Source organism: Triturus cristatus, chromosome 2_2, assembly GCF_964204655.1.
Source record: "Triturus cristatus chromosome 2_2, aTriCri1.1, whole genome shotgun sequence".
Taxonomy (NCBI): Eukaryota; Metazoa; Chordata; class Amphibia; order Caudata; family Salamandridae; genus Triturus; species Triturus cristatus.
Genome location: NC_140582.1, coordinates 630,165,211 through 630,178,448, shown reverse-complemented (window position 1 = coordinate 630,178,448; position 13,238 = coordinate 630,165,211). Strand labels below are relative to the sequence as shown.

Sequence of the window (13,238 nt, the reverse complement as noted above, 5' to 3'; positions counted from 1 at the left end):
ATGAACGTGTATGCAGCATACGTAGCAACTGCTTCCAACAGAAAATCGTTGGCACGGCCACTAAAAGTTTCAGCCATCCAGTTAATCAATGAAAAGGAACATACATGTTCCTCAATAAGCGGAGCCTCTAGCACCATCACAGGGCAACCGACGTGTTCTTCCAAATAACTCATATCCAGGAAGTCATAGGCAGCCCTTGCGATGTCCCAATTACCCAGGATTCCATGCGCCGCACCACAGGCCATAATCCGAACACCAGAACAGGCAAACTCGTGAGACACTAAGGGTCTCATCAGTCGATCATAATCCGGCACCGGAGACACCGTGTTGGTCAAGCACAAATCCAGAGGCCATTCAAAGGGACAATCTAGGCAGTGAAAGACAGGTTGTACGCAGGTAAAGTAGGAATACCGGAAGAATAATCCATACGCCAGGCTCAAAGTCGCCAGTGGCAGCGTACCATAATATTCAAGCATCCTGTCACGAAGAAGATGCAGACGGGGCAGGTTGCCGTGAGGCACAGAAAGTGCAGCCATTCCGTAATATGAAAAGTAAAAGTAGCACACGCGCCACCAGCGCCAGAATCAGCGGGACACCGCCAAAGATGCTCGAAAAAATAGAATGAAAAAATGCCGGAATCACACCAAAAATAGTTTGGAAGGAGGTCACGAGGCCCGAGCCCACAAGTTTAAAAAAATGAGCCAGGCCAGTTGTTGACGAGGCATTGAAAATTGTTTGGATCAAAGCTCCAAAATGTAGGGGGAGGTCAGTATTCAAAAGCGCCTGCACCTCAGTGCGCGTATTTGCCACGTGAAGGACAAATGTTTCTCGGGAGGAAGTCAATGGCACCTCCTTTTGGGACAATAGAGCTCTTATTCTGCTCATCTTGTTGAACTCTGCTTTCAAGGTCGGAATCGAAGGCCAGATGGAAACATCCAGCCGCCCATGCGGGGGAGGAAATAGAACATTATTGCAGCAGACTACTCTCTGCGATACGGTTACTATATATGGGATTCCCACTAACATCCCGCAGCAAGCTTCATTATTCAAAATCAAATAACTACCGTTTGCAAGTAGCGTGAAAGATGGTGTAATCACTGGTATTGGGATACCTTTGAGGACGCAGGCCAAATTCGGGGCGTGTACATTGCATGCACCGTGTAACTGAATGTGCCTACAAACTACAGAATGATCAGGTGTCGAGGTACACTCCTCACCTTTCGAATAAACCTCTGTACCGTCTCTTGTACATCTATACGTAAAAGGGAGGGACCAAACCTCATGTATGAAAGCGGTACCCAGCTGTTCATATCTACCCAGAGCAAAGTGTTTCATACAGGACGTAAACTTAAAAAGCGCGAAAGGGAGCGTGATCAACCCATGTACTAACCACACGGCTGAATTTAATTCCGCCACAGAGAAAGGTAACGGCTCCAATTTTTCAATGTGTAACAATGAATATGTAGCATCTTTCATGGACATGAACTGCTGCTTTACAGTAAGGTTAAAGGGAAGGAATAATGACGTCGTATTCAGATAGTCCCAGGGGACCTTTCCTGCCTTTAACGTTTGTAATGTCCATGCAAACTGCATAACAGAACGCAACTGGTTTTGACCATGATACAATACAGACATATCATCATGCACAATATCAACAATTGAAGAAACTATATTGTCTAATGTATAAATTCTGGAAGAAAGAGTGTTAATGCTGTTATCTATAACGGCTAATACCTTTTCCATATTTGCTTGATCAATAGCCCTCAATCTTGAAGCCGCCTCAATTTGCGACAATTTCCATACTTCGTTGTAAATAGCATACGCCCACCTCTTGGATCTGCCATTCACAGGACCTTTAACAAAATCATTCAAATCTATTTTGTCATGTAATTTTGATAAATGAACTTTGACAGATGCCAAGGTGGAATGTCGCAGCCAGGATTGACATAATTTCCCTACAGAGTAGGTAGTTACTGTATGAGAGGACTCAAACCGAGGGTCTACGCGTTGCTGAGTAAACCCCGGTTTCAGACCTAGAAACCGACGTTGACCGGTATCGGAACTGCTTTGCCAAATTAACCATCCTTCGCTACTAAATTTCGAAATATTGAAAGATGTATTAGAAACTAATGACTGCAAAGCAGGAAGTGACGGATCTGTGTGGTTATCCCAATTTGGGTAAGCGCCCAGATCTGGAACAGAAGGGAAATTTAGCTTTTTAGAAGAGGCCAATCCGAAACAGGTGGTCTGGAAGATGGTTGAATTTAAAAACAACATATGATTTGGTACAAGACAGGCACGATGTAAAGCTTCAGTTCCCTGAACCTGCCACGGTTTGGAACCCCAAACCGATTTAAGATCAATAGTAGCCTTCCACAGATCATAACCTTTGATTGACAACTCATCCATAAAGGACTTAGAATAGAGTAATTTGGTGTGTGTCAGTCTAACCTTCGAGGCAGACTCAGACATCACTTTAAAATAAAAGGATGCGGGGTTGGAAACACTGAAATCAGTAAAATAAGTATACTTATCAACCAATGTAGGCGAACTGCCGAAAGACGGGGTGGGACAGTGTTCCCATTGGGTAAAATTTACAAAATTACGAAATGTGTTCGCTTTATGCAGGAAGTGATTGCCATAATGCTGAAAACAATACTGTTCTGCATAGTTAGCCGCATTTTCATATAAATCTTCTGCATCAAAAGCGGCATAATATTTCAAATCAGAAAACAGTGCTTCAATGGCATGAACATCCCAATCATCAGAACGTATGTTCTGCTTAACCACATCACCCATAGAAACACGAAATACATTAGGTACATTGATGACCTCTGTAGGACCATGAATTTGGAATTTAACAGCATCCCACGCAATTCCATCCAAAACGGGCCAGGCAGTAATATTCACAAAAGTCTAGTCCCTTTTCATGATGTGGGACGAGGAGTGGGGGGCCAAAGTTCCATTGATAAGTCTAATTGTTGATCTCTCTTTGAGATAGTGGCCATCCACCAGACGGAAAAACACTATTACAAATCCAATGGACATAAACAAAAAAATACTGAAAAGCACCAGCCAGATGTATGTCCAAGGGGTAACCAAAAAATGTCTTTTAAACCAACTAGCAAAAACAGCAATGTTCGAAGGGGGAGTGGAGGGCAATGAGTTAGTGTCAAAGGAGAAACGGGACTGGTCAACCGCCGTAGATTGTAAAACAGGCGAGTGACCATTTGTAGGATAAGCATACTCAGTCTCTTCGGGCAGACCACCAGCCGGTGGTATTAACAAGGGATCAGTAACTGACTGCATCTCGATGGCAACATCAGACAAGGTGTTAGAAGCAGGAACCAACACTGAATTTCTTTGCATCGTCTGGCATGAAACTGCTGGAGTCAGACTAAGAAGTATCGGCCACTCGCTGAAGTTTGACATTGTCAATAGAGATGTACCTGTTGTCTTTGCGACCAGGAAGTGGAGGTAAAATGACTGTTCTTGTCCCCTGCACTCCAAGCACTGGAACTGGTGCACGATAAGAGGGGCCGAACTCCTTCTTGTTCTCCACCTTCTCACGGACCAGGTCTCCAACTCGGGGTAGCCAGCCGACTACCGGAATCTGAAGCTCAGCATCAGACGTGGAGGGCAAGTGTTCCTTCGATAGAGTGTCCCTGGCTTCTTGTAGGGTCTGCAAAACAGCACAGTGATCATCTACGTCAAAGGGTGCGGTCGACGCCGCCATGTCTAGACCATCAAGGTCTGGGACAAACATTCTGATTCCGAAGAGCATCATGTATGGGGTCCGCCCACCCAGAGACCTTCTAGGGAGATTATTAAGTGCACGTTGGACGTTATACAAATGGACTAGCCAATTCCGGCCGGTGCCTAAAACACGTGCTGTCAAAGATTGCTTTAAGTCACGGTTCATTCGCTCCACCACACTGTTACCCTCAGGTCGGTAGGGGGACGAAAATTTGACTTGGACCCCCAAATTTCTCATAGCCTCCTTGTAAGCCTTAGAGGCGAACGCAGGGCCCTGATCAGAATGGAAGGTACCACACGCAAAAGTTCCCACAAAGACACGCAAATCCCTGATGACAGTCCGCGAGTCAGCACTCCTTTGTGGCCATACCCAGAGAAAACGTGTGCACGAATCCACTGCAACCAAGATATACTTGTACGCAGTATCAGAAGAAAAAGGACCGCAGTGATCTAGATAAACACAACCAAATGGTTTATTAGATATGTACAACTGTGTTTGTGGTGGGCGCGCAACAGTGGAAGGTTTAATCTGTTGCCAAATGTCACAATCAAGAACATAAGCGCACGCTTGTTTATATAAACCAAACCACCAGTAACGTTGTTGTAACAGAGATATAGTAGCGGACACGCCGGCGTGGGCTGACGCCAACCCCTCGTGCGCTGCTAGTATCAGAGATGGTCTGCAGTCCGCGTTGGGAATAATTCTGTCACCAACGTCGTTAATCCTCACTAACGGGACGTTATCAGGACTTAAGTGATAAAAATAACAAGAAGGAAAACCCTTGGGGTAATCACTTCCCTTCTCTGTAGCAGCAATAGCTGCCAAGATGTCATCATCAATCTTACTTTTGGATCTTGTAACTGCTGCCACTAAGTATGTAGCCACTGCGGTTTTTGCTGCCTCGTCAGCCAAGCTGTTACCGACAGCATGGACACCAAGTCGTTGGTGACCAAGAGTGTGAATAACATTCACAAGAGGGAGACGTTCTTTAAAGTCTGCCACTCGAACCCAAAGCAGTTTATGCTTAATTGTGCTACCTTTGGTATCTCGATAATCGTTTTGAGACCAGAAGTGTAAATTGTCATTGTAGGACTGGACACAATAAAAGGAGTCACTCACTATAAGAGTAGTGACTCGGGGATCAGCAAACTCCAGTGCAAGCACCAGAGCCCGAAGCTCCGCCAATTGCGCGGTACAATCACCCAATGACTGCGTATGCACTGCATCAGATTGGAATTCACCATTTACGAATGTACCTACGACAATTGCGCAAGCCGTAGAATAGGCATGCTTTGATCCAATCGCCGGCTGCGCCGAGCCGTCAGTGTATATGACACAATGGTATTCTTCAAGCGGGCGCAAAGACAGAGGAGCCGGATGAACGAATTCATACTGTAAGTACTCCTGAGTCTGTAAAGAGGCGTCAAAGATATAAGTGACATCTGGTGATGTCAGAGTCATGGCCCATTGTATCCACCGTGGATGCAAAGCCTTAGAATTTGGTACACTTGCTTTTGTCACTGCCTCTAGGGCAGGATACGGTGTTACAACCAGTATCTGTTTTCCATGCGACAGTGCGCGTTCTTTAAGGATCGCCATCTGTACTGCCGTCAGAACTTTCTCGACAGTGGAAAAACGTACTTCAGCAGAGGTGTACAAGTGTGATTTATACGCAATGGGGACTGTATCGCCCTCATTGAACGTCAAATACGTGAAACCCACTGCGCCTGGTACTATTCTTATTACCAGGTTAGTGCGGTTATCACGTGTCAGTAAGTATTGTGAAGCAAGAAGATCAGCCTGTAAAGACTGTAAAATAGCAGAATGTTCTAGCTGCCAGCTAGACTTCGAAAAAGAAGGTTGTACCAAGGCGTAAAGCGGCTTGATACGCTGGGCATAATCAGGAATATACGTACGGCCGAAATTCAGAAAGCCCAGCAGAGATTGTAATTTTTTCAGTGTTGTAGGAGCACGCAAGCATGCACACTTCTCCAGAAAGTGAGGAGCCAATCCCTTACCTTCATTGTTGAGCTCGTAGCCCAAAAACAACACTGTATATTCCGCGATGTGAGACTTCGCAAAATTAAATTTGTAGCCATAGTCTGCAAAACTCACAATAATATTGTCGACTCGAGACAGATGTGGCATCAGCTCATCATCCGTGAGGTAGATATCGTCAACATAGGAGTATGCGTCGGGGTCAATTCTCTCTAAGAGAGAGACCACGCGAGCGGAAAAGACGCCAGGGCTGTTTTTATAGCCCATGGCCAATCTTGTGAACTGTTTTTGTTTGCCGCCCGAAGTAAACGCCGTCCACTGGCTACTCAGTGTGGACAGGTTATGGCTAAAAAAGCCATTGGAAATGTCAAGTGTCGTTTTAAATCTCTTACGCACGAGACTGTCGACAAGAGCCGAGCTGTGAGTATTTTGTACCGCGCCAGTCCGGCAATGCAAATTTAAGTGCCGGTAATACAAAACTAAACGGTACGACCCGTCAGGCTTCGTCACAGTGAATAAAGGGTTATTCATAGGGGACACACAAGTTTCAATAACACCCTGATATTCCAATTGTTCAAGGATTGCAGCGACGTGCGGTCTAGCTTCACGACGCATGGGATATTGGGGTTGAGGCTGGGGCATAGACCGCAATGGAATCTCATGGCAGGGGGACAACCGGTCCCATCCCACTTGAGTACGATACACCGCCGGCGCAAGCGCCAGTGCCCACTCAGCGTACACTTCAGCCTGGTCCTTAGGCACTGTGTGCGCAAAGGACGGGAGGATTACCTCCTCCCCTCTAGGAGCTTCTAAAATGAAAGCTGGGGGCCAATCTGCCTCCGCTAGGAGGATATCATAGGTGGTAGTCAGATTATCCCCAAAAATCCCCTTTATTGTACGTTGTATGTCACCCTCAATCAGTAAGACTATTTCGTAAAGTCTGTCAGGGGGAGCCACTCTGGTGTCAGCTGTTTCTACAGTAACCAATATATCCGTTGCTGTCGCCGCCAGAAATGGACGCAGAGCTTGACGGACTATGGTAATTTCCGCTGCGCTGTCCAGGAGCGTCAGCGCCCATGTCCGGTTCCGAAGCTGTGTCCGCACTATCTGAGGCATACCTTGCCGTCAGAGCAGCCACTTTCTTCTTCTGAAACGGGGGTCTTTGTTGTGCAAATTCGTCCTGCTTGCCTTTACCCTCAGTCTGTCGGGGTTGGTCACGTGTTTGTGGAGCACCCCGACCTTTGCCACCGCCTCCGCCACCGGACTGTGAAGCCGATGTTTCCTGTGAAGAACGAGGAGAACGTTGTTCAGAAACCTGAAATCTATCAGGAGACTTAATAGTAGCACGATCACGCAGATCATAAGTGCGCTCACTACCTGACTAAACGGGAGAGGCAGGCCGAGACCCCTGTTTCTGCTGCTGCTTTCCCTGTTGTTTTGACCGCCAACTCTGTTTTCGGAAAGTTTGGACGGTCATCCTTACCAGAGGCTTCCGCCTTACCCTGCTGCTTAATTTCGGGAGTTTTGATCACATGTTTAACTCCTAAAGAGCTACGACCCAAATCTCTGTACGCCGACGAGATTATTTTCGCAAACTCCCGCGGCTTATCCTCATCAGCAACTTTCTTCAGTTCATTACGAACTTGGAACTGCATAGCATCACCCTTAAGGTTGCACATTATCATGGTAGCCACCAGGTCAAACTGTCCGAGGAGCCGCATGCCTAATTCTGTCGCAGACTCCGCTCCGTGGTTATCTTGAACACGTTTAATAACGGAGGGCACCACCGACATAGACGGAGTGCCAAAGCACTGCGAGTACGTCGCTGCAAAGACCTTGCCCTTGTTTACACAATCATCAATGTCTGGGACCAAGTCTTTAGGCAAACTAATGGTAAGGATCCTGTGTTTCTCCACAGGAGATGTATTCGGGTAAACCGCTTCTATTTGGTCAAATTTTTCAGCAAGCCAAAAAGGGAAATCATCCCGATTTTGGGGGCGCTTGCCCATAACAGAATTAACCATAACAGGACTAATGACCACCGCGTGGTGGTCAGTAGGCTGTCCCGCAACAGCAGGTGCCCCCGCCTGCACATTGCGTGACACGTACTGTACCAACGCCCTATATACTGTAATAAGGGCAGTGTGTAGTACACGCAATTCAGCCACCGTCACCGTGTGGTAACGGGGATGAGGCGTAAATCCGGCTAGTACCGGCCAAGTGGCCCCTGCAATTGATAAAGGGCCCATTCTCGGCGGTATAACCGCATGGGGAAGGGCGCCATTAAACCAAATAAGATGCTGCCAAGCAGATATTGGTATTTCCTGTGTCCTATACGGTGTATAGTTCGCTGGCACGGCAGTGGCAGTGTAAGAATGAAAGGAGTTATCGTCCTCACTCACTGCCGGAAGCGTCCCCCAAGAGTAGAACAACTCATAAGGATGAGCCGCATCGGCTCCTACCACAAAGATGACGTTCATACCAGTGTCCGGCACCCCATACTGCGTCAAATGACGTTTCAGAGCTGCACGGCTATGCGCCGCTATTTCTACCGCCATAAGGACAAGCTACACTCTAAGTAATCAGTAGCACAAGGGTTCAATAACCTTTTTAATGATCAAGCTTGAAGAAACCTATATCAACAGAAATAGGTAGGTTTAAATCCGTCAGACTTGTTATCCGGAAACAAGAATGAGGGTGTTGTGGACTAATATAAGCACTACTAAGGCGTTTCAACTCATAGACCAAACGTTGGGTGCTCCATGTTGCAGGGATTCTGCTTATACACAGAACTATGCGTAGAACCCCAGGACCTCCGTGAATTGTGGTGTACCAGAAACTCACCTCAAGACCCAGAACCCAGTATCCGGCTAGCATAAGTGTCCCATTCGTTATCCGAGATTTGGCTCGGCGATCCCAATGAAAAGACAACCCAGAACAAGCGACTCAGTGTACTCTCAGGAATGGTGGGAATCGGAAATACCTGTTCGTATATTATTCTCACATCAGTCCACAACAAGAATAAACAGAGACACGGTGAAAATAAAAAGAGTTTATTTTTATAGACCACGTGTCCTCAGATGCAGTACTTTGGCTAATACAAGCAGACAAATGATTATAATTAAAACCATCAGCATCGTTACAATACCATAGAATATAAAAGGAGTGATCATGTTATAAATGACAGTGGATACTACCACCTTCCCTTTACTAAGAAGCTAATATTATTATTATGCTAATAAAAGGTCTCTTAGGCTTGAATAGGGGACCCCATACCTCAAAGATCAGCTTAGTGAATTCACATCACAGGAGCATCAGGAGTCTTCTCGCAGGAAGGCTCGTCTTCGGTCTGAATATTAAACATGATCTCTGCAATATTAAAAGCACCAGCTTTCAGGTATTCGCAGCTGCCTGTGTGTTATGGCTAAATAGTGGGTCGATCAACCTACAGTGGAAAACATGCATTGTCTAATAACCCAGACTGTTTGTCACACCATGTACAGACCAAGGTCGCTGCGCAGAGCTCGGGATGGTAACAACAGATTGCTTCCGTGTGAGGCAAAGCGCGAGTCAGCAGTTTGTTTAAACAATAACATGTAGATGCAGTGTCGTGCGCAAAAGCAGCAAGATGGCTTTCTAACATCTAACGTGGTTATGCTAACTTAACAATGTATGTACGTATTAAGGGATTCCTTACTACAATGTCTCTTCACAGTCCCAGACTAGAGTCAAGCTCAACAGGTCTCTTTCTCCGCTGATTCTGCCAAGCCCGTTCCCTTGGCTGTGGTTTCGCTAGATAGTAGGTAGGGACAGTGGGAATCTCGTTCATCCATTCATGCGTGTTACTAATTAGATGATGAGGCATTTGGCTATTTGTACCACCTCGCGGTGGCTCATTCTGGGTTATTATGCTGCCCATCAGCGTCAAATCGGGTTTGCTTCCAACAATACAACATTTGTTCGCTCCGGAGTACAGCCACATTTTAAGCTGTTCTCACTGGAACTGGGGTCACGTATAGGCCAGAGATAGTACACCCTGCAGTACTATTCCAACAATATAAAATTGTCTACGAACAGTCCTGATTAGCAGGACATCAATAATCAATGCAATAAGTAGTGACTATGTGTATGTAATTATTTGCTACTGTTGTGTCTTCTTCTGCTTCGGAGGGTGAACTAAGGCCTATAACGTGACCTGGATCGTTGTTGTTTGTTGCATTGTTTGAAGCTAGTGCTGGTTTGTCAAATTCGGTGAGGAGGTTAATGATTTCTTGAAAAGACAGCACCTCCTTACGCCATCTTAGCGGGGTTTTTATTCTCCAGGAACTACCCCATCTGGAAATGTGTTCGTTTGCTTCGCCACTTCTCACTATCACGCTCGCTGCCATGATAGAACCTTGTTTAGCCTGTCTCTATATACTTCTCTACGCAGAGTCTAGTACCATAGAGGCAGTTACCGGCGGGACCACTGGGAGGTAAAGGCCACTACAACTGAGAATAGGTTAAGAGAGTCATAGTTACTCCCGCCGTTTACCCGCGCTTCATTGAATTTTTTCACCTTGACATTCAGAGCACTGGGCAGAAATCAAATTGCGTCATCACCCGCCTCGGGCCTTCGCGATGCTTTGTTTTAAATAAAGTCAGATTCCCCTGGTCCGCACCAGAACGCCGGCCGAGGCAGAACGCCGGCCCCGCGCCTACGGGTGGGGGCACAGGGAGAGGCGACCACCGCAGCTTGGGCGATCCACAGGAAGGGCCTTGCTCGTGTCCAGTCGCTGCAGCCCCGGAGGGAGGCACCTCGTCCAGCCGCAGCGCGCATCCAGCCCCGCTTCGCGCCCTTGCCTGACTGACCCAGCCCTTAGAGCCAATCCTTAGCCCGAAGTTATGGATCTGACTTGCCGACTTCCCTTACCTACATTGTTCCAACATGCCAGCGGCTGTTCACCTTGGAGACCTGCTGCGGATATGGGTATGGCCCGGCGCAAGATTTACACCATCTCCCCCGGATTTTCAAGGACCAGCGAGAGCTCACCGGACGCCTCTGAAACCGCAACACTTTCCAAGGCTCGGGCCCTTCCCTCGGGGTGAACCCATTCAAGGGCGCCCTGCCCTTCACAAAGAAAAGAGAACTCTCCCCGGGGCTCCCACCGACTTCTCCGGGATCATTTGCTTTACCGCACTGGATGCCGCGAGAGCGCCCGTCTCTGCCGCTCTGGGTTCGGGGATCTGAACCCGACTCTCTTTCGATCGGCCGAGGGCAACGGAGGCAATCACCCGTCCCTTCCGAACAGAGCTCGCCCATCTCTTAGGACCGACTGACCCCTGTTCAACTGCTGTTCACATGGAACCCTTCTCCACTTCAGCCTTCAAAGTTCTCGTTTGAATATTTGCTACTACCACCAAGATCTGCACCTGTGGCTGCTCCAGCCGGGCCCTCGCCCCGGGCTGCCATGCGTATCGCAGCGACCCTCCTGCTCATTGCAGCTTAGCCCCCGCGGCTCTCCGCGCCGGCGACGGCCAGGTATGGGCCCGACGCTCCAGCGCCATCCATTTTCAGGGCTAGTTGATTCGGCAGGCGAGTTGTTATACACTCCTTAGCGGATTCCGACTTCCATGGCCACTGTCCTGCTGTCTATATCAACCAACACCTTTTCTGGGGTCTGATGAGCGTCGGCATCGGGCGCCTTAACCCGGCATTTGGTTTATCCCCCAGAGCCAGTTCTGCTTACCAAAAGTGGCCCACTAGACACTCTCATTCCATGCCCTGCTCCACGCCAACAACCGGACTTCTTACACATTTGAAGTTTGAGAATAGGTTGAGATCGTTTCTGCCCAAAGACCTCTAATCATTCGCTTTACCAGATAAAACTGGGGCTCCGAGCGCCAGCTATCCTGAGGAAAATGTAGGAGGGAACCAACTACTAGTCTTTCGCCCCTATACCAAGGTTGGACGACTGATTTGCACGTCAGGACCGCTGCGTACCTCCCCCAGAGTTTCCTCTGGCTTCGCCCAGCCCAGGCATAGTTCACCATCTTTTGGGTCCTATCACGCACGCTCATGCTCCACCTTCCCGACGGAGCGGGCGAGAAGGGCCAGCGGTGCGTCCTCCGCTGGGAACGCAGCGGGATCCCACCTCAGCCGGCGCTCGCCGGCCCTCACCTTCTTGTGCCACAGGGTTTCGCCTGGCCCTCCGACTCGCGCATATGTTAGACTGTGTTTCAGGACGGGTCGGGTGGGTAACCGACATCGCCACAGACCCCTGGCGCCCGGTGTGGGCCTCCCTGCCTGGCGGTGCGACGCGGTCGGGGTGCACTAAGAACAGTCCGCCCCAGTCGACAGTCACGCCGGAGGCGGTCAAATCTCCCTCAGCCCCACGGACACGGCGAAGCTGCTGCCAGGGGGGCTGTAACACCCTCCGCCGGAGCGGAGGGCCACCTTCCACCCCGAAGCCTTCCCAGCCGACCCGGATCCGGTCGCGGCGCACCCCACGGAGGAAATGCTTCCTGCGGCGGCCGGGTAGGGCCTGGGCACCTGTCCATCGGAGGGGATCCGGAACTCCCAGACCACCGAACTACCCGCCGTGTTGAATCCTCCAGGCGGACTGCACTGACCCCATTAGTTTACCTCTTGACGGTTTCACGCCCTCTTGAACTCTCTCTTCAAAGTGCTTTTCAACTTTCCATAACGGAACTTGTTGGCTATCGGTCTCGCCCGTATTTAGCCTTGGATGGAGTTTACCATCCGCTTTGGGCTGCATACCCAAGCAACTCGACTCCAAGAAGACCCAATCCCAGCGTGCCGGGGGCCACTACCGGCCTAATACCGTCCGTGGGGTGAGCCTCGATCAGAAGGACTTGGGACCCCTGAGCGACGCCGGGGCGTCGGTCTTCTGTACGCCACATTTCCCGCGCCCACCGCTGGGCGGGGATTCGGTGCTGGGCTCTTCCATCGTCACTCGCTGTTACTGGGGGAATACTGGTTAGTTTCTTTCCCTCCGCTTAGTAATATGCTTCAACTCAGCAGGTTGCCACGTCTGATCTGAGGTCGGAGTCGGAAAAAAAACACCGAAGCTTCAGGGGGAGCTGCCGGGCGAGGCCAGGCCCCTGCCGTAGTAGGGGCCTGGCGACCCGGAAGCACGCATGCCCTCTTTCCCCGGATCGGATCCCCGGGGAGCCGGCTGCGGAGGTGGGCGCCCGAGGCACGTGCGCGCAGGCAGCCGGTGGGACACCACAGACAGCCACACGCAGCACGCAGCCAGGCGCCCCGGGACAGACCTGGGCGGACCGGTCGCCAGACCCCTTCTCGTGGCCAGGCGCACCGGTGGCGTACCTCCGCGGCAGGAGCCGGCGAGTGACCCTGCCTCGGGCGATCGGGGGGGGTCTGACCCTGTGGGGGGACAAAGGGAAGCGGGGCGATTGATGATCGAGCGACCCTCAGACAGGCGTAGCCCAGTGGGGAACCCGGGACCACAGGTTGCGTTCG

The 13,238-nt window shown here is 49.6% G+C and overlaps 1 protein-coding gene and 1 pseudogene across 4 annotated transcripts in view; one reads left to right on the top strand and one right to left on the bottom strand.

The window, feature by feature from the left end:
* MFAP3L (microfibril associated protein 3 like) overlaps positions 1–13,238 on the top strand; it is a 465,114-nt gene that overhangs the window by 322,975 nt on the left and 128,901 nt on the right. The window lies entirely within an intron of this gene.
* LOC146862600 (28S ribosomal RNA) lies at positions 9,519–12,780 on the bottom strand (annotated as a pseudogene).